Source organism: Corvus cornix, chromosome 1, assembly GCF_000738735.6.
Source record: "Corvus cornix cornix isolate S_Up_H32 chromosome 1, ASM73873v5, whole genome shotgun sequence".
Classification (NCBI taxonomy): domain Eukaryota; kingdom Metazoa; phylum Chordata; class Aves; order Passeriformes; family Corvidae; genus Corvus; species Corvus cornix.
Genome location: NC_046332.1, coordinates 67,263,745 through 67,284,793, shown reverse-complemented (window position 1 = coordinate 67,284,793; position 21,049 = coordinate 67,263,745). Strand labels below are relative to the sequence as shown.

At 42.1% G+C, this 21,049-nt stretch overlaps 1 protein-coding gene across 6 annotated transcripts in view; it reads left to right on the top strand.

Moving 5' to 3' along the window:
• Nucleotides 1-21,049, top strand: part of KLF12 (Kruppel like factor 12) — a 236,074-nt gene that overhangs the window by 23,610 nt on the left and 191,415 nt on the right. The window contains exons 1-2 of one of the 6 annotated variants that reach the window (XM_019289552.3): nucleotides 9,142-9,341; nucleotides 12,929-13,053. The exons of 4 other annotated variants lie outside the window; for them this stretch is intronic. The gene's annotated coding sequence lies outside the window, so the exon portion shown is untranslated. Of the gene's footprint in view, nucleotides 1-9,141; nucleotides 9,342-12,928; nucleotides 13,054-21,049 lie in introns of those variants that run through there. One more of the 6 variants, XM_010405577.4, reaches the window with a different exon arrangement.

Below are 21,049 nucleotides of genomic sequence, written 5' to 3'. Positions count from 1 at the left end.
TTTTGGCACGCCTTTTATTTTGGTGCTCTAGCCTGCTCTGTGGATGGGGAGGGTGCTTGCAGGCAGGACTGGTCCTGATGGGTTGGCAGCCCTGTGCACAGGAAAAGAGGGTTACCAGTGCAGCACTTCTGTGTGAGCTGTGAGAGTAAGAAAGGTGAAATGTGATGCTGTGTGGTCAGCAACTTAGATGAAAAAAAAGGGGGGAGGGGAGGACAAAAGACTGTGTTAACAGTTTAATGGCAGCTGGGAGGTTTTTGCAGAAGTCTGGGAAGTTTATGACAGTTGTTGATAATAGCATGCAAATCCTTACGCTTAACAAAGCTTTAGTCAGCTATCAAGTGACATTAGCTACTGACATGGTGCTTAACTCTTACGCTGTAACATGTATAGCTGAACAAGAAGTGTGTAAAAAAGAGGTTGCTTCATGTCATTCCTGGCTGAAAATGCCACCAGAGGTTGAATGCTTGTCTTTTTTTTTTGTTGTTGTTGTTGTTGTTGTTGTTGTTGTTGTTGCATTACTCTGTGTGTGAAGAGATCTTAAGGCAAAAGTGACTTGCCCAGGACTGGTTCCTCAGCCGAGGCGCTTTCTGTGATGTGCTGTAATGGTTTGGTCCCTGTGGTTCTGTGGCGTTGGTGCTTTGTGTGCCGGAGCTTCCAGCATCCTGTGAGATGGCCTTTGCATGGCTGTGCTTCAAAGCTCACTCCTTCACCTCTGATTCATGCAGCAGCTGGGGCACTGAAATTGAATCCTGCTATGTTGGAAGTAAAAAGGAAAGTCGGTTGTGGACTGTTTTTAGAGAAAACACTACGGACAAAGAATTTCCTCAAGGAGCCCAGAACAGGATTTGGTACTTCTGTGCATCTTTGTGGGAGGGAGTGGTTGGAGAGAGGAGGCAGCATTGGGCATACTAGGGCCAGCATGTATTTCAGGGATCACTTATATTTTCACTGATGGTAACTTTGTTTTTCAAATACATGATGTAAAAATGGGGCAAATAAGTTCCTAATATTTCTTGTATAGTTTCAGAAGTAAAACAAGATTCTTGAGTAGGGGATGGCTCTGCTGCATCTCTGATTTTTACCTCCATTTTTCTTTCTATTCAGTTGTCTTACACATGTATGTAACTTCAGTTGAAGTTAGAAAATTGGAAAAGTTCAAGGTCAGACTTTTTCCAGAACATGACCTCCGCTGTCTCGGGCATGAGCAGCCTGTGCCAGATAGATTCTTACTTGGCAATTATGTCTGCTCAGCAGTAACAAATGTAGCAAGGTACTAAAGAGTTTGTAATGCTCACTTTGAACAAGTTGATAAAACGTGATGGAAATAAGCCAGAGACTAATTGAGTGCAGTTTGTTAATAGTACTGCAGCAATTCACGGTAGTTTGAGTGTTGCCCATCAGCCTAGTTCCTCCCTCTTCTACTCAAAAGTACCTCTGCCATGCTGTAGAGAAATGGAAATACTTAAGTCCAGTAGTACATATTTCTCCTTTACCTTCCTCTTTACAACTGCCACCATCATCAGCCTTCATCATCCTTGAGTTTTTGGCAGTATTCTGCTTTGTTCAGTCAGAGCCAAGTCCTCTGGTTACTCTTCTGCAGACTGTGGGGAGGTGTGCTGGTGGTGGCAGGTGTCCCTCACTGTGCTCCGTGCTAGTAAACATTGGAAGAGATGTTAAGTGGCAGGCGCCAGGAAAGTATTAACCTCTTAAGTGTTTACTTAATTTTGACTTGAAGAATGAGCCTTAGATGTAAGTACTAAAGATCCTTCCACTAGTGGTTCTTGACCTGTGTCTTCGTCCCTCTGTTTGTCCCCCAAGAAATTAAAATTCTAAGTATTTTGTGCAAATGTTTTCTTTAGGTTGTTCTCTTCCAAGTGCCCAGTAGTTCTGTCACCTGCAGACTGAGAGGGTGAAAACTGAGGAGGCCAGTACAGAAAATAATGAGTAAAAAACCCGAAGGGAGTGCAATAGTTTTGGTGTTTGATGTATCCCCGTACACAAGGCCTGAGTAAAGGGTAAAGTGTCTTGAAAACTGGATCTACATAACATGCAAGGGATGGTTATCAGATCAGTCAGGCACTGAGGTGAACATGCATGTGTAAATTTTCTCATTAGTCACTCTTTTCTTTCCTTTTACTCTGAATTCCTGTCCTTCTGTTCCATGATTTAGTGGAGCTATTAAAAAATCAAAACAAATTACTTGCTTTTTTCTTCTTTTTTTCCTCTGAATTTCTTCCCTGCTTCTGATCTGTCTCTTTGCAAATCAGGTTTATTCCCTCACTCCCTTCACTCGCCGGTAAGTACATTCAGTCTTGGCGGGGAAGAAGCATGGAATTGTTGTCTTCCTCTCCTCGCTCTGAAAAGTTTATCTGGCAAGTTAATGAATTTCCTTTATTCCCAAGAGCAGCTCAATAAAGGGGAGATTTCTTCTCCCAAGAGCAGTGAATGTGAGGTGATTGCCAGAGCATTGTTCTTCTAAACAGCTTATTTTTCTCTGTGGCTGGACCCTCCCTCCCCCCGGCAACTATTTTTAGAGTACTTGATTGAGTGATAATTTGTGTTTAGGCTTCCTTGAAGTACCCAGTAAGGTAATGCCGACTCGCGGGTGGGTTTGGTATTCTGGGTGGAGCTTTAGCACACTCGTGCACTGAAGCTCAGATGGAAAATGTAACCCAAGTTTTCCTAGTAGAGTACAGGGATCCCCGTGTCGCCAGTTTTCAGCTGGGCTGTTTGAGGTGGCAAGGAGAAGATAGATGACCATGATGTAGTGGTTGGATCAGTGCGCACAGTTCACACGTAAGCAGAAGTGTCCAGCAGCAGGGCCGCTCTGGCCCAGAGCTTTTGGATGACCGAAGTGCACAGCTGTAGGGAGAGGTGAGCCAACAGCTTCTCCCGGGGCTGCTGTTGCTGGCCCTCCTCACACAGAGCACTGTGTCCAGCGCTTGAGAATGAGACCCCCCGAGATCCGTTGTCATCTCCCCCCAGTGCCTTCAAGGCGTGAGGTACATGTTCAGTGTTCCTCAGAGCACGGGAGGAGTTTGGTATGTGGGCTTGGCCAGTCTGGCCTGCCTGCCTTGCTGCCTCCCTGAGGAACTTCCTCCCCTCTCCTGCACTCTCACTCGGTGCAGCTGGGTTGCACCCCGGCTGCTGCTTCTGCCTCTCTCTTCCCTGCTTTGAAAGGCTTGGGAACCTCGCTGCTGTCCTCTCTCCTTTGCTAGGAGATTGATGCATCTCTAACACAGTGTCAGTGTCCTGGGAAGAAGTGTTGCTTGCTTTCCCTGGCCTGTAACTCAGGGAGTCACTGGCCCAGTTGCAGTGTTGTGGTGGGATTGAATAATTTGTGCCAGTGACCCCTTTCAGAGGTCCATGGGCGTGACAGGTTTGAAATGATTCCTTAGTGGGCAGTTCCTGGCAGCTTTCCAGTGTTCTTTTAGTAATGGTTTCTAGGTGTTGTAAAAAGCTTGCTTCACCTTAGGCTTAGGTCCTGTGTTGCGTGTCTGGAGACAGCTGAGCAGTTCTGTTGTGTTCTGGGTTCTGGTCATCCTGAATCTGAGGAGCTCTCACCTGCAATAACCTGCCAAGTAATTGCTGTTAAAAATTCTACTGATGCTGTTGGGCTGTCAGCTGGGATTAGTTTCTTTTGACATCTAAAACTCTCAGAAGTATTTATAGCAAAGGTGCAATCTGTGAGAGCGTTCACGGAAGTCAGCTAGCAGTTGTGCAGAAGACTGTTCTCACAGGTTAGCCCTAAAGCATTAGGGTAAATAATGGTTGTTTTGTTAAAGTAGAAATGTCTCCTTTAGGAACACCTTCTTGCAAAGGACCCTTTTGAGTAGGGAGCAGAGTGAAGGCCCATGCAGCAGGACACCCTGCCTTGCTACTGTCATGATGACTTTCCGGCATGAATGTCACAGCTGCTTTAAAATCAGTTTCTCGTCCAGTTCCTTCCTATTTCATGGTTTCTCATAGCCAATTTTTCTATTCAATCCACTCACATTTAAATTTATTTCTGGACATAAATAATGAGTTAACATTTCAAAAGGCTTCTTGGTCATTTTGACTTTGAATGAGAATAGGCTCCAAGACCTAGCAGCTTTAGCAATGTTTCTGAAGTATCTGAAGTGAAGAGATGATTGGGAAAATGACCTGGGTGTTAGTGAAATAGTTAGCATAGATTTCTCATATACTCCGTTCAAACCTTTTTGCCTTACAAAACCTCCTGTAGAATTGACAACCATGACCGCTGCCAGAGCATCATGACACACCTGGGTTCAGGTTAATATCTTATATGGGTGACTCACATCTTTGGTAATCTGATCCTGAAAAGATGTGGAGTGGTCATGGGCCAAAAAAAAGCATGTTGACCGTGCCACCTCACCTGTAAACACAATTCGAGGTTGCTCTGCTGCATCTTGGAAGTGCACAAGGGAGGTGCTGAAGTCTCCTGGAACACAGCTCTGCAAGCTTAGGTGGTTGGGGTAGATGCAGCTGTGGCAGTGTTGCTCCTCAGGCTCTGGCTGGAGGCAGGGCTGTGAAGTTGTGATGCATCCCAGGCACTTGCACTCCGCGGCAATTTGTGCATTGAAATGTAAAGCATTGATTGTAAAATATTGCCCACTAATTTACTGTCTTGTTGGAGCACAGCTTACCACAGATGTCCTTATGATGAACTTGCTGGTATACATTTAAATTTGTTTAAGAAAGTGTATGTATAACTTAGGTCATCTTCTGGATTATCTTGTACTGTTTAGCAGGCTGAACACCCATCTCCTCCCGCTCCTGGTGGCATCAGAGGTGTTTGAGTGCTTTCACTCTTGCAGGCTTTTCTTAACTGTCCTGTTTTGGTGTACTCCTGTAGCTCTTTACATCTCTTTTCTAGTCAGCCTCTCCAGAGTACCCTAAAGTTATAGCAGAATAGCAGAAGTGGGAAATTTGGGCTTGCTTTTCTGTTTTGGGGTTGTCCACAGGTTTTCTGGACAGGAATGGTTTTGCTCTGAAGTGGTGCAAAGAACTAGATCAGCAACACTGGGAGCATTTCTGTAGCTCATTGTTTTGCTCTAAACTTGCTTGTGTTTGAGAGGTAATCTCTCCAGTCATAACTTTTAAGTTGTCTTAGTTCTTGAACAAAAGATTAATTTCTGCAGAACCAGATTACACTAGTGAAGTTTTCTTACTCGCCAGGAGTAGGTAGATGTGTGAATTTTTCAGATTTTGTGTTCAAAAGAGAAATATTTTCTTTTTTTTCCCATGTAGTCAAAATGAAAGTGAATATTCAGACTTGGGGAACAGGAAATAATAAACTATCCTTTTCTACCCAGAACAGACTGCTGCTTCTGCCAACTGGCCTCTCTGAGAGAGCCAGTGAAGTTGTCAAGCCCATCTGTTTTCATCCACCGAGGCAGCTGGAGGTGCAGACACACAACAAGCGAGGGAGGGAGGGTGGGGTTTATTTCTCCTTCCTTTGCTCCTGAGCAGCAGAAATTTTTTCTTGCTCACTGACAGCATAACCATTTCAACCCTGTCAGGATTTTGGTAGATGGAATGATCTGAAGGGGGTGGAAGCTTCTCAGCCAGATAAAAGAAGCTGGTCTCAGCCTCACATGCATGTATTTCAGTGTCAAGCTGCTGTGGCTGACTGGGTCGCTGAGGGTAGGTGGAATAGTGGCCATTGGGGGCTGCAGATAGGATCCTTGATTTAAACAGCAAAATGGAAATTTTTTTTGATGAAGTAAAGGTCAGAAATGCTAAGGCTGCTATTAGCTGACTCAATCCTGGAAGAGATGATAAGAAAAGTGGTACTACCAGAAGTAGGACACATATAATTTATAATTTATCAGTGTATAGGAAAACACGTTTAATGTCCTGCTGTGCAATAAATGTATCCACTACAGGATCACCAAAGAGCGATAAGATGATCTGCTTGTTCTTTTAATTCACCTTTTTTTCACCTAGTTAAAAAGAAGTTGCTTTTATTCTTTATTGTCCACTTAATCTAAGAGCTTTATTTCCTGTGCTTGTACCTGTGGGGTTAGAAGAGTGAATGACAACTAGGAGCCTGCCTTGAGGATTACGTATTTGCCACCACAGCGTATTTAGAGGTGCACCATGAAGTTCATATTGCGGGCAATTAGTGAAAACTGTTATTTCTGAAACGGGAAAATGCGATTAACTGAAGGCAGCCTGAAGGAGTGTGCTGGCAGCCTCTCGGCTGGCTTAGGGAAGAGGCAGGCTGTTTTGGAGGTAGGCACAGAAGTGCTATCTCACTGTGGTGTGTAGTTAATGGAACTAGACAGAGTTGTGGCATGACTGCATTCGGGGGTCACGGTGGTGAGGGATGCCATGATTCAACCTGATGTAGCAAGGGAGCCTTGGCAGGAAGCCACCGTGTTTATAAGAAGCGGAGTAGCCGCAACTGCCAGCGGCCTTGAAAGATTCCGCTGTGGCTTTCGCTATGAATAGCAGGCACGGCTGCTGAAAGCTCGGGTTAAAAAAAAAAAGTAGATACCAGCAGGAGATACCGTGTGAAGGAGACATGAGTTCTGTCTCCCAATAACAATAAAAATTTGTCGTTCTGCACCTTTCATGGTTGTTCTAAGAAAAGGATTGAAGATAAATAATTCCAAAACACCAATTACGCTGATGTGTGGGAGGAGGGGGAAAGAGGAGAGCCACCATAGTTCTGGTTTGTTTCAGTAGACCTGGAGAAGACGGACTCCTTACAGTCTGCTGCTCACCTTGTTGGATTAAAAGTCCTCTCCTATCAGTGGTTTTGTTCTGTTGCAGAAATCAGATGGGTTTGTTTTTATTTAAAAATGCTTTCTGAAAATGGTAGGCTGTATTATTAGCCCAACTGTAGAAATAGTGTCTTAATTGTTTTACTGCCACACAAATACATCTCACTTGCAGCCTTACTTGGGATTTAGGTCGAAACTGTTAAACAAACTCCAAGTTCTGCAGTAGTTTTTATTTTGTACAAGGGATGTTCTTTTCTGTCTTATGGGAAGGGAAATCCCTGGAAGTTATACACCTCAGTCAAGGCTGAATCTGTCCCAATGTGTTTTGCAGTGTAGGTAGATTATATTTATGCATAAAGCATCAGATGTGAACTTCCTAGTCTGTGGCTGTGATAACAAATGAAGCGTAAGAGCCAGGATTTTTTGGCTGATGTGTTGTGAAACAAAGTGTCAGTCAGTTTTGCCTTCTCAATGTCGTTTATGTGAAAATGGTTTAAATTGCCAAAGATACACTAAGAATTTTTGGCCAAGCTTTTCCACTGCAAATCTGTTTCTCTACCATGAAGGGGGCATGGATTTTGCTTTTAACCTGCTATATTATTCCACATAAGAGATGATATAAATCAACTTTCAAAAGAAATTTTGTTTTCTTTGTTAGCTTTTCATTCTGCAGCCTATTAATCTCTTTACTCTTTCAAGTCTTGGGTATCTTTCCTCTGGTGTGTTACTGTGAATGCTTAAAAGGATGCTGAGCCTTTGTGGTACCAAGTTCAGTCCTGGCTTTTGTTTCTTTCCGTGTAAGGATCAACTTCTATGAGATTCCTCCTATTTTGTAGCTCTGAGCTGGGCTTGCCTTGTTTTTTGTAGGGTGCCTGGTTGCCAAAACTCAGTGCCTTTTGCTGCTTCTGCTGTGCCTGGGGCATCTCTCCTGGCTTTGCTTGCCTCTCTCAGGGAGTCAGGACAAGGGCAGCCTGCCCCTGCCACCCTTTGCTAACCTGCCACAAGGTTGGTTGTGATGGATTGCATAAGCATAGTGCATGAAATCAGTGCAGAAGGGAAGGGGTGGGGGCAGGGGGAGTGCAGAGAAAGTTGCTGGGCATTATAGTTTTGTTCTTAATTGGTGCTTCTTGGTGTTCTGCATCAGAGGGAAATTTTACAAAACTTAGTTAGTTCACTGGTGTTATCTGCTTCTTCAGGAGTCAGGAAAGGGAAAACTTGAGCTTGGTTTGGTTACTGCTGGGTTTGAATTGCAGGTACAGCATGTGGGTTGAACATATGATGAACCCTCCAGCTGGGAAGGGAGGAACAAAGAGATGTAATCTGGCTGGTCTACACTTCGTTTTGTAACTGAGTAACTAGATAAGAGTCTTTTTACCTGGTACCTTGTTCCTGCCCAGCATTCACACATAACATGCAGTTATGAGTGCTCTAGATTCCTGATAATTTGGTTAAATGTAGTGGTATTGTCATAAAATGTCTTGATGGGTTGCAGAGGTGATGATGCCAGTCCCCTGTCTTGTGATGTCTTTGTAGAGAATGTGACATTTCCTTATATACGTTGTTGACGTGTTTTTTTTTTGTTAGACTTAACAGTGGAGTAAATCTCTGGGGAGCAGCATGTGTAAGAACCCCTTTCTCTTCCTCTCTGATACCTCTGCTCTTGTGATGAGAAAAATTACTTGAACCGGAGTCCTTGCCACATTGAGACTGTTATTAGCGAGACATTTTCCATGGGAGCTTTGGACTTTGGACTTGATGAATTTGCCCAGATCTCTGTTTACTGTAGAGCACAGTACAAACCACTCATGCCTAGATGTCTTCTGAAGAGCAGGGATCATTGTAATTTGTGTGCTAAGAAATTAATTTTGCAGCTGGCTTGGGTTTTGCCTGTGGATTTCAGTGTACAGTTCCTGGCTGCTTTTTTGTGTTCGTAAATTTACCAGACTCAGGAAGTGCCTAAAACTATGTTGAGGTGGGTTTTTTTTGTTGTTTTCGTTTTTTTTTTTTTCCCTTTTGCTCCCCTGTGGTAGAGTTCTGAAGCTGCTGGGTTGGAAAACTTCTGTATTGCAGAGCAGTGTAAATACATAGGGGGCTGTGATGCCATTAAATCTATTACAACAAATTGGTCTTGTAATGTCTGCATGGAAGAGCTAAAGTTCACAGTGCCATTTTGCATTGACTCCCAAACTTCCTGAAAGCCACAAGAGTCTTAGATTTTTGATGATTTGCTTCCAACCTTAAAGACTAGCTTTGAAAGGAATAGCAAGCATAAAATCTAATCGCTTTAGGACCTCTCCAGTTGAATACATAAACTCTGAGAAGACCAGCTTCCTGTGAAAATCCTGGTTGACAAGGCAGGTTTTGTTTCATTTTTTAATGTTCTTGGGTTTTGGATTTTTGTCTGTAGACTCCAGAGTTGACAAAGTTGAGACCAGAGGGTTTCCAGCAGTCTGAAAGAGCCCTGTGAGGGAGTCGGGATGCATTGGAGATTGGACACCCTTTCTCTTCTATGCCTGTCTCTGTGCCCAGCACCAGGGTTTTGGTAGAGCACCTCATCTGGGGAAAGAAGCCTGGGTTTACTTTCTTGTTGCTGTGGCAGAAGTCAAGGTATGTGTAACTGATTGCAAAGACCTGAGGGTGTTTGGATTGGGGAAGATGAGAAACCAGCTGGCCTGAGGACTGATCTGTCTGAGAGATGGGGGAGTGCAAGTGGGTGTGGGGAATGGTGGTGGGGAGGGAGGGACAGGCACAACACATGGTGTGTGTGTCTTGCACCCTGTCACATCTCTGGACATTGTCCTCCACTGGGCAGGAAGGGGTTTACAGTCCCTGTGTGCTGCTGGCCTGGAGCAGGTGATAGCTGCCTGTGAGAGCATGAGCCAGTGGTCTTTAGTAGCAGACACCCACAAGAGGGGTTTTTTTTCTCCTAAGTGAAATTTATAAGTTCTCTGATAAACTTCTGGTTTTGGCTGCTCCCACCTACGTGTCCAGAGCTTTCCATTTAGGTATTCAGCTTCAAAAGACGTTGAAGAACGTTTGGGTTGGGCCTCAGAGATCTAGAACTTAAAAACAGGCTAGTAGACCAGGACTTGATTTTTGGAAGGTCAAAGTGACTTCTCTTACTTGCCCTGAAGTCTAAGGGCAGAAATGCGCTATATCTTAAGAGCCTGCATGTAGATGAGAAAGGTGCAATCCATTTGCCAAATCGAAGAGCAGGTGATCTGATGACAGACATACCAGTAAGGGAAGCTCTGGGAAGTAAGCATAGTGATTCAAGAGAGTTTCCCAGCACAGATGTTTAAGTGAAATGTGGATTTCTTTCTTAGGGGGGAGGAGAGGGGGAAGGGAAGATCTTTGAAGATGTTTTGGTGGTGGTGGTGCAAGTCACGGTTGAGAAGAATTAATTCAGTTGTGGACATGGTTACATTTTTACCTCTTCTGTGCTTCAAAATTGGGCAGAAAGCTGTAATCTTTCTTTTCCTAACCAAATTCTTCTTTCCGGGCACGGTGTAAGTGTGTGAACTCTAATGCTGAATGGAAGTGGCTGCAAGAGAGTTAGGGTGGCAATGCTAGTGTGACACCAGGGCTCTCCAGGGTTAAGACTGTCCAATTTAACACCCTGTCATTAATCATATTACCCACTTTCCTTTTTGAGTATCTTCTGTTCTGAAGACAGGGACATTAAACTTCATATTGCTCAGTGACCATAAATACTTCCTTGTGTTTGGGTCTGTGATGCACTAGCCAGTTAACAATTGTGTTACTTTAAAATTACCTACAGTGCCTGAAAGATGAAATAAGGCCTATGTGACCTTTTCAGGTGTTGCCTGGTGGTTGTTATCAAATACATTGCATTTGTGTCTTCCTCTTTGGGGCTGTTTCCTGTTTGAGTGTGGTGGGGTTACAGAAAGAGACTTAGGTACTTTTTTGTCCGTTTATAGATCTTGAAGAGTGGGAACTTTGGGTTCTTTTGGGAACAGCAAGAGCACAGGAGGAAGGCAGAGCATTCCTTGTGCAGTATATGGAAAACAGTTTTGAAGCTTGGAGCTGCATTTCCAGATACTCAAGTTGTAATTGACTTAAAATATTAAGGAAAAAATAAGGGAAACTGCTTTTATGGTGAGAGGTGATTGAAATGAAAGGCGCATGTTCAGGGGGCTATACCTTAGAACAGTTAGAAAAGCCTGGAAAACTTGATCTTCCCCAATATAATCCTTTTTTCTAGTTATTTAGAAAACTGAAGATGCACATAGTGTGTGTTAGTTTTTATACAGCAAGACATCTTGGATAAAAGTGAGTTGTAGCTTGTCTTTTCTCCTTTTGACTTTTCTCAGTTTCTTGCCACAGATCATCTATTTCCTTAATGATGCTTAGACTCATCTAGATCTTGCTGCTCCTTCCATCTTCCCTGAGGCCATTATCAAATCATCCATATTCTCATGACTAAGGATAAAAAAATGTGCAGATGCATGTGAGGGACAAAAAGAAGAATGAAAAAATTCCAAATCCCCCAAACACTGCAGTGCACATGTGGTTTGTCCCAGGAGAGATTTGGTAGACTGAACCCAAGATGGCACATATTAATTATGTTTCTTTGCGTCCTTTTGGAAGATGCTCAGACGCTGCAGAGCAAAGGACCTGAATTAATTCCATTTGTTTAAATACACTCATACCTTTTACATTTTGCTTTCTTTATGGTCAGCAGACTTGAGATTGTTCTATTACTGCTTGATCTTTTTTCCTGCCTGAGGCAAACATTTTAAATGTGCTAACAATGCATGAAGCCCTTTTTGAAACTGAGATTTTTTTCTTATTTAGAACTACTCATACACCAAAAAACAGTACCAGTATGTTGTAAGAGAGGCTTTCCTCTTAGTACATTGATCTCTGCAATTGTGAAACTCCTTACAGAATAATCATCTAAAATTTCTGTGACAAAGATTTGGCTTCTTAATGCCAAAGCATTTCCTGGATTTAGTTTTTACGTAGTATTTGTCAAGACAGTGGCATTTGTTTTGATTTCAAAGCAGCTCAGTTTTCATCTGGAAGAAGTCTGAAGCTGTGTTTTTGGTTCCAGACAAGAAGCTGGAAGGCTAGCAATGCGTTCTTCCTTCTGCGGCAGGCTTCCTGTAGAAAGCTGCTGAACTGCTCAACTCTTCTGCACTTCACTGTGTGCTTTAGTAATTTGAAATGTTAATGCTCTGGAAATTATTGCTTTGGTAATATAACTATATTTGGGGATCATTGCATGAAGGTGATCTCATGCAGACTTGATATCTTTGTTATATAAATATATAATTATTAATTTATATAAACTATATATATTTAATGCCTTATATTTAATGGTAAATGTCTTAGCAATAAATGAAACTATCTAGAGGAGAAGGGTCTTCAATTTTTAAAATTCAAAATTATTCTTTTGAGAGCAGCTTACCATTTGCTCTTGATATATTTCATGTTTTGGCTTTCAGAATTCAGCATAGGTTAGTTGTGATTCTTTTCTCAGCCATTATTATTGGGGGGTGTGATAAATATTTCAGAGCTGGGAGTGATGAGTAAGAACTGGAAAATAAGGGAGGGTGATTCAAAGAAGCAGCAGGAGCCAAGCAGAATAAAGGGAACCATAAAATATCCAACAAATACTGATCTAGTAATATTAAAGAAACATATGTCTGACGTCATGCAGCATGACTTCTTTTAAAAGGGATTTGAAGTAGTTGCAGGACCTTGAAATTCCCAGATTTAGCCTTGTTTTTCCTACCTATGTGCTGGAGGCCATGTCTACATGAGCAGGTGATGTACAGCAGCAGATGGGAAAGAGGGGAGCAGTTGTTATTGCAGGCCCTTATTGCCTTCTTGGGGTTTGGAATACATTTTAGTGTGCAGCTGGAGAGGGGCTTCTGGTTTAGCTTCTTGCTGAAGCAACCTGGTTTACAGGCACTATGGCTCTCTTGGGAACTAGGGTGAGCTGATAGTCTGTAGAAGCCAATGTGCTGGTACAGAGGTGGTCTCTGTTGGAAGCTGTCTCTAGAGACAGACACATCTGCAGGGGCAGTTCAGCTCTTCTGTCTTGAGTGTATTTGAAACTTAGGGTCACTAAACTAATTAGGATATTTATGCATTTAGAGCTTACATGTAGTGAAGCTCAACTTAACTGCTTGAAGATTGGTAAAAGATTGTTCCTTTTGTTGCAGAGTTTGTGGTCCTGTGATATAACTCTTGTTCTCAGTTACTGTTTTGATGAAAGATTTGTTGCACACTAAATTATCTGAAGTTTACAGCAGACCCAAATTTCCTTAAAGATCCCCTTCTCAGAAAGGTAAGAGGTCTCAGTTCATTTATTTACTCCGAACTTGGTTTGTGGAGGGATTGTCTCTTTATCTGTTATGCTTATTTGGCCTGGATATTCCTCAGGGCGCATGGATGAATCATTCATCTCTGTGCAGGGTGAGACACTTCAGTTTTTTTAATGAATAATTTGTGGCTGAACTTGTGCTTTGTTTTTTTTTCCTTGGGAGTTACTGCTGCATTGATCAACCAAATAGGACGTAGCTACATAAAAACAATTTGCCCCTTACCGTGTACTGGAGGTTGTTACTGGGAGTCACAGTGCAACACACCACGTGCGTGCTGTCCATTTAGGATGTAACCTTATAGAGGACCATTGCACCACGTCCCCTCTTGGCACCTGGAGGGTCAGTTAATTTCATTCCTTAGTATGCCCATATCTCCTACAAGCAGAATGTGTTGCCTTATAATAAATAGATGATTGGAACTTTAGATGTGTTTTATAATTTGTGTATCTTGTTTAAAGTGTCATAATCACTTGGACTTTTCTTGCCCATCTGATAAATGAGCTGTAGAATTGTATAACTGTTAGCTTACACCGTAATTCATGTGTTACTTGTGCCTTGGACCAAAGGATGAGGGAAAGACAGTAACAGTCATGAAGGGTTTAAAATAATTGGACTTAAGTGAAACTCCCAAAAAGTTAATGCTCAGAATATTGAAATACGAATGTGTTTGAGGATTTCAAATGCGTAGGCTTGCAGCATGTCTAATTACCTTAAATTTCCTTTAAAATACCTTAAAATTCAGTTACCTATTACATGCAAATTACTGGGTTTTGTGTGCTACGTGCAGGTTTTTGTAGCACGAAAGAGGTTGATTGCCCAAGTGGATTAATGCCTCTCACATCTGCAAGTCTTAGTTCAGATCAAAAGTGAAATAAGCCATATGTGTTCAGAGTGGACATGTGCACACATCACAAATGCTGCTGCACAGCCTGGCCTGGTTTGAGAGTTAAGAGCTCTTTTTTTCTGTAGGAAGGATTCGTGCTAAAATACTAATGTTTCATAAGCAGTACAGATTTAGCCTCAATTGTTACTGTTTTTTAATTATTATTTGGATGAACCCCCAAATCATTCTTATTGGAAAATTTCAGTCAAACTTTTTTTCCTTTTTTTTTTAATTTTTAAATCTGTGCTTCAATTTTCAAGTTGTATAGCCACAGGATTTGAAGGACTTGCATTGTCTGGCATTTTTCCAGCTAGTCCAGCTGTCTTCAGAGGAACTGAGTAGCTTGGCAAACTGTGGTGTGGGCTCCTTTGTTAAATGTATCAGAGAGTGAGAGAAACAGGCAGTAGCTGTGGTGAGGGCTTTATTGTATGAGTACTTTCTGTCTTTTCATCTTGATCTCCTAAAATTCTCTCTTCTTCCAAGGCTTCCCTTTTTTTGTGCCAAGTTTCCTGAGGATGTTCAGACATGGCAAGCCTGGAGTTACTACTCTGCTGTCTTCTGTGGAGCTGCTGGGGGAGCAGCAGGATGTCCTGTTGCATTTTTCTCTGGTGTCTGTACTGCCCTGAGATGTCCTGCAAAAATATGTGACACAGGCTTTGTCCTGGGGGTCTCCAGCTACAGGAATGGCCTCTGAGCATCCTCCAGGAAGGCAGGAGCAGCTTTCTCATCTTTCAGTCATAATGTATGAGGGATAGGATTTCTGAGACTTGTTAAGACCACTGGTGAATGTGGGACTGGGGTTCTCAGGTGCTTATTTGACATGGCTTACTTGGAAGTACGGATGAACAAATACAAAGATTAAAGCAAGCAGTGAGCTGCAGGTGTGGACACTTCAGCAAACACAGCCGAGAAAAATCAATTTTTCACAAATGAAAGAGGAGGGAAAAAATCAATAGGGAAAGGACTGTTATTTTCAATTTAAAGCCAGAGGAGTTAGGGTTTGATCTTGAAGTTCATGCATTCCTGTTCTCATTCACGTGTTGCATGGCTCTTTTATTGGGAGAACTGTAGACTATGTTGTATAGCGATCATTAAATATAAATGGTTGAAAGACTGTGAAATGCTCCCCATCCTTATTTATTTATTTACTCATCTGCCTGCAGACACTTCTCCCACTGTAGTTAACTCTTGCGGATGCCACCTCCCTGTAGTATTGGAGTGCATTGAGATTTCTGTGCTGTGAAGTCCACCAGCCTTTTCCTCCTGCATGTTTTGACAATATTTAAAGCACACAGATCAGGCTGTAGTTATTGATCTGTGTTTGTTTCTTTTCACCAGACTGTGATTCCATCTGTCTACCTGATGGTGTGAGTGCCCCACAAAAACATGACCAATATTTTAAGTAGAAATACAGAACTCTACTTCGCAGTACACTCTGCATGAGGTCTGGTAAATACAACGTGAGTGGACAGAACCAGGTGGAATGCAGAGGACCCTTTTGTCTCATCTTGGTGAAGCCTGCTGTAGTGGCAGGGCATAGTGCCAGTTTTTGATGTTAAAAACAGAAGCAAACCAGTATTTTTGGCTGATTCCTAATTGCTAAATTCCGCATTGCCAAACACATGTCTACGAGCAGTAACCGTGTGAGAGCCATGCTACTTGTAAATCCCCTTGTCTGGGACGTAGTAGGCAAAAGGGTGTATGACTCTTCCTTTACTGAAGCTCTGCCTGCTTGGAAGCAGGTGCTTGCTAGGTCTTGGCTCCAGTGGCAACTCAGGAAAGCAAGCAGAAGTGATCATTAGGAAGGTACTGCCAAATTCATGAATGATCTGCAAAACTACACATCTGTCACTCTCTTTAATCTGTAATAACTGCTTCTTCTAGTATATATATTTTAACTTAATTGGGATTATTTCTCTGCTGTGTATGACTCCAGCTATGCCAGTTCAAAAGTCTTTTGGGGGAGGCACCCACACCCACTAAAGGCTTAGAGGTTCTGTAAAGGTGGGTGGGAGAAATAAGTCTGTCCTGGTTTGTATCAGTTAATTTCTTTGCTAAAGCAGCTTACTGCTCTAGTGCAAGAATATCAAGAACACTTTGCTGAGGAATGTGTAAGTGCATGTATATATATGTATTTGTATGTACTCATTCATGAATATGTTTAGTGTGTGTAGATGGATATGAAATACGTCAATAAGGGAAGGTGACCTAGGCTTATTTCATTTAACACCTGGTGGAGGTACTGTGCTCAGGTAAATGTGTAGCCAGCACAATGCTGTGGTCAAGGGAGAGCTAAAAAGCCCTTATAGATCTTGTGTGGGCTGTGGCAACCTCCAGAGTTGCCTGTTCCAGTGTAAATTGTCTGTAGAGAGAGTCTAGGACACCTTGGATCCCCATCTGATTATTTTGTTTAGATGCTTGACATTAGGAGGAAACAGACATAGACTACAATGGCAAAAAATAATGTAAAAGCTAGGAATTTTCAAACTGAATGACTGAGGCAACTAAATGTGAATCTGACTTGGAGTGGGGTGTGTCTGAATGGCTGAGATGCTCTTTAAAATGCCTCTTAAGCTAATACGTAAGGACTTTTGAACTAAACCATAAGAAGTGTACAAATGGCAAACTAATTACCATGTGAGAACACATTCCCGTATTCCAGGAGCTCCATTGAAAACCTGATACCCCAACCTCACCCCATCATAGGTTGCTACATACTCAAAAGTTTAGAGTATTTGAGTGTGTTTTTGTTCCCTAATGGGAAATACTGGGTCTGAAGAGAGAGAGTGGGACCACTGGCTGGGACAGGTGTGCCCGAACCCTCTGGCACATTGTGTCACTGTGTGGAGAGTGGTGGGAAATCACAATTTAGTCTGGTGTTACTCTCCTTCCCTGGCAGTTTCTTGAGGCTGTGCAACTTTTTTCCCCGCCAACTTCTGATGTGAAGTGAAGCTGGTGCATCTAATCAGGGAGAGTTGTTGCAGGAAGAATCCTTGCCAAGTGTTTTGAGGAAAGGTGGTGTTACTGTTCTGAATCTTTTTTTGGCTAGAACTGAATAAAGATATGAGAGACAAACAGAGAGGAAAAAAAAAAGAATAATTTATGTTGGAAAAGATCTGTAAGATCATAGTGTTCAACTCTTCATGAATGCTCAAACTAACATTTTTAGGGAATTCTTACAATTATTATATGTGTATGCGCCTGGTGGGAAAACAGCTAAAGAAGCTGGAAGAAAATAAGATGTTTACTAACCAGAGAGCAGAAAATACAGAGGTGTGTGGGACCCAGAGTGCTGCTCCAGTTCTAGGTGAGGTTAATGATGGAGAGAATAAAACTAGCTCAAGGCTTCAAAAGCAATCCTCAGCTTTAATTGGCTACTGTCAGGTAGGGGTTGTAAAAAGCAGGAACTTCTCTAGGATAGTACAGACTTCTCTTGCTGTGAAGTTTTATTCCTTCCACTGAGGTTGCTGTAGTAGCCAACAACTGAAAGTACTTTGGAGAATTCTTCTAGTAAAGCAGCAACCTTATGTGGATGGAGGGTTCCCATTCCTCTGCAGAGCTGGAGCATGAGTACAGTAGATGTTATTTCCTCTTTCTGTCTTGCTACTGGTTTGCTAAAATCCAGAACAGCCAGGAATACTGGTATAATGAAAGTACTCCTACCATTCCTATCACCATTTTATTATGCTTGTAAAAATAGGATGTTGCCAGATATGTATATTGTAGGAGTAATGGAAGCACAAACATTATAGCTGTGTAACTTGAAATTCTGCATTTTTCTGAATTTTTTTGTCTTCTTGTTTCTTTGAACCCCTTTTTTATCTTTTTCCATATCTGGTTCATCTTCATACTAGTGTCTTACATTTGTCTGATGGTTCCTTTTTGTGGCTCACTCACTCACCTTTTTATGTCCCTTTTCATTCTAGGCTCTTGCTCATGAGTATGGATATGCAAGATGCTCTTGGTATTTAAAACCTTGTAAAATCAATAGATACAGCTTGTCTCAACGACTTCATTTTACTTCCTGATAGTGGTTAACTCACTCAATTTTCTGATCCAACAATTTCTGTATAAGCAGAAGCAGGAAAAAAGAACCCACTACACTTAACAAAACAACAGCAACTAAAAGGACTTTTTTTCATCAGAGGTATATTCTGAAGCTTCTTAATGTACTTCAAAATTTTCCATACTGAAAGAGCAATTGAAGTGTATACCATTTCTTTTGTGTTTTCTCTCTCCATCTCTTAGCCTGTTCTTCTTCCTTTTGCCCATCATTTTTTACTCGGTATATTCTGTTCTTGTCCTCATGTTTATCTGTCTAGTGCTCTTTTCCCTTCCTTTGTCCATCATTTTTCTTTTTAGAGAGGAGATTATACTGCTACTGTTCCTCCTGAGCCTAAAGGTAACTGCTCCTGCTTGCCATCTCCCTCTCTTTGTTTCCCTCTGTTAGTGGAAAGTTTGGAGGACACTCCTCTGCTCTTGTGCAGCTGCGTTCTTTGTTGGGTGGCTGATGTGCTTGGTCTGTTCATCTTCTTCCTTCAGTGTAAAAGTTTGAGTGCCTAAATCCTGTTGAAAATCAGCATATCCTTATGTACTGATGAAATTACTGCCCCAGTGGCTGTTCTTGGAGCTTCAGAGAAGAATCTGGTCTAATTACAGAGCAAGGCAAGGCAACCTGGTATCCACCAGGGATGGTCATCCAAGGTATGCATGAGGCTGGACCTCAGTGAGGGACCTAGCAGCTTTCTTCAGTGAGTATCCAAGTGCGTGAAACAGCATTGGGAAGGTGGGTCCGCCTTTGCTGCATGACTGGTTGTGGCTGTACCATGCTTCTTGGTGCCTTCTGGAAGAGTGAGTCTCTTGCTCCTGGATGACAGAAGCTGAGTGTGGGTTTTGACCCTCCTGACCCAAGAGGAGCAGCTTAGTCCTCTGCAGCTTCTGATGGGTGTGTAGAGTGGTGCTGACCCCCTGTTGCTGCTGCTCTGTTTCAGCCTAGGAGAATGGAACACTGTCAGCTCTTCTCAAGTGAATAATATTTGTTCTTTGGGCGTGGGAACCACAGAACTGGTAGCTTGTGCAGAGGATTTGGGTTTAAGATCAGCCTCTTTTTGGTGCATTAGCAGTTTGCTAATTCTGGTCAGCTCTTAAAAGTGTGGGTGAGGGCTTTGATCCTGCTGTGAAGTGCCTCTCTCTTCCCATGCACAAAATCCCCATCACAGGCTTTGAGTGCCAGAGCCTGAGGACCATGTGCCTGTGAGCTTGGAGCTGCAGTGGGGGATGTGTGGAGTCTGCTGTGTACTGGATCTGCTTTTCAGGTCTGTTTGTAGATGCCAAATAATTCCACAAACTGAGGAAGTGCCTTTAGCCTTGCCTTTTAAGCCTCATAGTTTATGGGATCTTTTTGTTTGTGGTTCTGATACTAGACGGTAGTTGGGATTATGAATAGCTAGCTGGTGGTGAAAAATCATTGGGACAAAGTCAAAGTGAAGCAGTTTGATCTGTAGTTTGAAGGATACTTCATTGCAAGAAGTGGTAAAAAAAAAGCTTTTAAAATGAAGGCTGAGATAAGCAGTATCAGTGAAAGGACTTTAAAAAGGTTGCAGCTTGCAGTCATAAAGATAGGACATGTATGGAAGCAATTGTAGATAATGGTTTACCTTGAACTGTCTATTTCTTTTTATATTGTTACCATAAAAGTTTTTGATAATTTTAAGTAGCTGAAAACCTTTATTTCTTTTACTGTCTCTAGTTAAATATGTCTGCTGGAAATCCCTGTCTTCAGGGACTGATAAGTCGCAGCGGTAAAAACATGTTCTGAGCAGAAACTTAACATAGGATAACTTACCCGAAATAGTCACATGAGGTATAATTTAGCTGCTGCCTGTAGAAAACCAATGTACAGGACTGGAGAAGACCCATTGTACTGTACTGCAAGGAAGTCTACTACATAACAGAAATGGTGGATTGTCCAGAAAAGGAAGCTAATGGTCTGGACGTGAGTGGAGTTAAGGTGTTGCTCAGTAATACTGGTAGCTTTGAATTACCCTGGAGGGGTCAGCTTACTTAAAGAAAATGTTGTCTGTAGAGACTATGCCAAGCTATTCCTAGATGAATGTAGGAGTGTGTGCTCTCAGTTAGCTTAGCAGCTGGGTCCAGAGTACCGCTTCTCTTTTGCTGGACCTACAGGTAAATCTTAGAGGTTTCATTTTAATTTTATTTTCTTTTCCTCTATAAATAAACACCTAATTTAAATTTATCTTTTGGGCTGCGTGCTGTGAGACGCCATGCATATATAGGTTTGAACATGTTTACTCATATGGAAGCAAAGTCCTGAAAGTCATCACAACATATTCTACCTTGTCTCTGATTGTCTGGTCTTCGTTAAAGTGCCTGTTGACATTGTATGGGATAAGTAAATAGCACTCGTGGGTTAATTCAGTTTCCTTTTGAAGTATGTCTATAAAGTAAAGAGAGAAATTAAGAAATAAAAATACTCCTGTGGACTCTTCATATCCTTTTTTATGAAGAGTTCTTTTTATGTTTCATTTACTGTTTTGGGAGTACAGTTACATTAAGGATTGATCCCAGTGAAGTTTAATGAGAAAATGTATAGATATCTCTGTCAACAGTAGATGAGTCCTGAGACAATTCCAGAATTATAGGAAAAATTAAGTGATTACAGGGCCAGAGAACATCATTCTGCCAGCCCTTGCTGATTAATTCTTGACATCTCTGTCTTGATAAACCAATCTAAAGTGTTGTCTTACATGATTTTAAAAATTCATGCTACTAATGAAGAATGTAAAAAATTCTGGGAAGTTTTTCAGTTCTGCAGTAACAGCAGTTTGCATGTTCTCTGATTTGTCCACCAGTTACGGTTTTGATGAGACCACTTGGCAAACCCTGCCCCTTGCTGTGCCGGAAGCAGCGGTCTCCATCTGCCCTTCTCCTGCCATTTGTACTCCCTTCTGTGTGTTGGTTCCAGCAGTGATTTGGCCTTTGGGCAAGCGGACTTTACTAATCTGGCTGAAAACTAATTATTTCTGAAAGTCAGTCATAGATTTGCCCATTTGGTG